The sequence below is a fragment of the Denticeps clupeoides genome, chromosome 9 (genome assembly GCF_900700375.1).
Source record: "Denticeps clupeoides chromosome 9, fDenClu1.1, whole genome shotgun sequence".
Lineage (NCBI taxonomy): Eukaryota > Metazoa > Chordata > Actinopteri > Clupeiformes > Denticipitidae > Denticeps > Denticeps clupeoides.
In genome coordinates, this window is record NC_041715.1 from 21,531,271 (window position 1) to 21,533,902 (window position 2,632).

The 2,632-nt window shown below is 40.4% G+C and overlaps 1 pseudogene; it reads right to left on the reverse strand.

The window, feature by feature from the left end:
- Positions 1-735: 735 nt before the first annotated feature.
- On the reverse strand, positions 736-1,969 carry LOC114796906 (putative nuclease HARBI1; annotated as a pseudogene).
- Positions 1,970-2,632: the final 663 nt, after the last annotated feature.

Sequence of the window (2,632 nt, forward strand, 5' to 3'; positions counted from 1 at the left end):
CCTTTTGAAACCTCCTGTCTTAACAGAAACCCAGGCAGTTGTAAGTGTCCTTATTTCTGGTGTATTGAGGGGATGAGGACGTATTGGTGTATTGGTGTATATAGGGGATGAGGACACCATTTCTGCTGATACAGAGAGGCATATAGAGGTAATGTTATGTGTGTAGACATCAAACAATCTTTACAATCACATCTTCACATTTTAGTGTCCATTAACCTATAGAATGTAAGTATATCCAAGTATAAATGTATATTATTGTCTCCCCCCATAACCACCCTACAGAGTGTGGAAGAACAGGAAGAAGAGGAGTAGGGTACATCAGGTTATTTCTGCACGGATGAGCACAGTGCAGTGATGTACACTGAATGCCGGATTTTAATTCAATGGAAGTCATGTCCAACATAATGTAACCCTAAACTATTGTATTTTCAGTTACCAGTAAAGGAGTTATATAGACTGCATCTGTTTAAACAAATAGAAAAAAACAATAAAGAAATGGTATACTTGGATCGATAGATCCTAAAGTCAGATATGGAAATCCTGAAACACAAGCTACAAGGTAAGGTGTGTATTGTGCTTAGTGAATTATATAAAAGTTTGGAAAGAATATAGAAACTTAACAGGGGCTTTTTAATTTGTAGGAAATAAAGAAGACCAAATACATTGTTGTGACATTTGTTTCTTTCATTTTCTTTTTTTTTTTGGTTGTGGCTGACTTAATCAGAGAAAGAATAGTTACATATACAGTCTCGGACCACAGGGTTCAGGGTGGATGGGGGCTTCCTCTGGGTCTTGTATGTGTAGGGAAGGATGTTGTTCCCCTCTAAAAATGGCAATATTCTGGAGAACTACACATGCCACAATGATGTCACAGGCCCTCTCAGGGGTGACCTTGAGGTGACGTAGGCACTGGAAATGTGCCTTCAACTGACCTATAGTCATTTCCAACCTGCCTCTAGTTTTACTATGTGCCACATTGAATCACTGCTGTGGTGCTTGTTCAGCTTCTGGGTAAGGGGATAGCAGTGTAGGCATGCGTAGCCCCTATCCCCCAGCAGAAAGCCGTCAATCTCTCCTGCAAAAAAAGTTCTCATTCATTTAGTGCTGCATTGAAGTGCCCAATGTGTAGTGCATACATTTTCTAACCACTTTGCAGTCCGTTACTTAGGGTACACTCATGATATATATATTCGTGAGTCATGAACAGAGCTGTGCCGCTTGACCTCAACATTGGTGATAATATGTGCAGCTTCACATATGATCTTCACAGTGGAAAGAATAAGACATTAGATATAGTATTGCTATGTGGTATTTCACCATTGTAAACTGCATGTAACTCATTTTCAGTTGGTGCCTTTGCACCAACTGAAAATGAGTTACATGCAGTTTACAATGGTGACACATAGGTATATGTGTGCCATCAATGCATCCCACCACATTGGAAAATCTTGAAGGTAATTTTAAATATTAGGTTACTTTCAGCGGTCGCAGAAAAATGTTATTAACTGAACATATTTTTCATATTAAATACATTTGAATGCTACAAACCAGCAATTCTGTAAAATTCCTCTTTGATGACTCCCAGGGGTTTGTGGCCAGGAAACACTACAAAAATGTGCAGATAGCATTTCAGAGCGAGGCACACTTTCCATACAGCTCTGCATACAGTGGCCTTACAAATATGCTCCGCATCCCTGATATTGTACAGAAAGCTTCCATTAGCAAAGAAACATAAAGCTGCACATAGTATCTGCTCGGATGTAAGAGTCCAGCCACAATGGGCCACAATGGTAAGGATGGATTAGATTATGGATATATGTAATTGGTTGCAAACGCAAAACAAAAATGTAAATGGTAAAACACAAGAAATCCATCTGGGTCTCAAAATCCTTGCCTGACTTAAATGTAATTCTCTTCAAATTAATACAGCCTCCTCATCTATGGGATCCTCCAAAAAAGGACATGCCATTCTTGTAACGTTGTTCTTTGTGTGACTGAAATGTAGGCAATGAATGACTAAGGGTAAGGCGAAAAGGGGAGGAGACCGACAGAAACTCAGAGTTTAGAGAACAAAAACCTGCTCCTGACCAGGTTAGGTTCACGGAGTAAGTTACCACGGTAACTGACTCTGAGTAAAAGTTACCTCTCTTTCAGAAACAGGCCTGACTTACCCTGCTTTCTCGAGTTTGACAAACCTGTCACTTTGAAACGGAAAACCCAGAGTTTCTTTCACTTCAGGGCTAACATACTCTGAGTTTTCACTTAACCTCCTTTCTGAAACCTGCCTCCTGGTCTAGCAGTCCTTCTTTCTGATTGCTTGCCAGCTCATGCGGTGTTTGGCTGTTGCTGAGTTGATGTGTTACAGGGAATGTTGATGATCAGATTAACATTTCTCTGTCTTCACACAATGTGTTCATCTCCATCTAATGTGTTCATCATCGACCTCAGGACTGAAGACTCAAGACTGACTTTACCAGAGTTTTGTATTTTTCTACCATCCATCCAAATTGCCCAGAAAATAGGAGGCTGGGTTGGAGCTAAAAGGCAATGAGAGATTGTCAGCTGCTACTGCCAATCAATCTGCCATGTTGAGTGTGACAGTCTGGGTGCAAGAAAATACTGCAGACTCTGT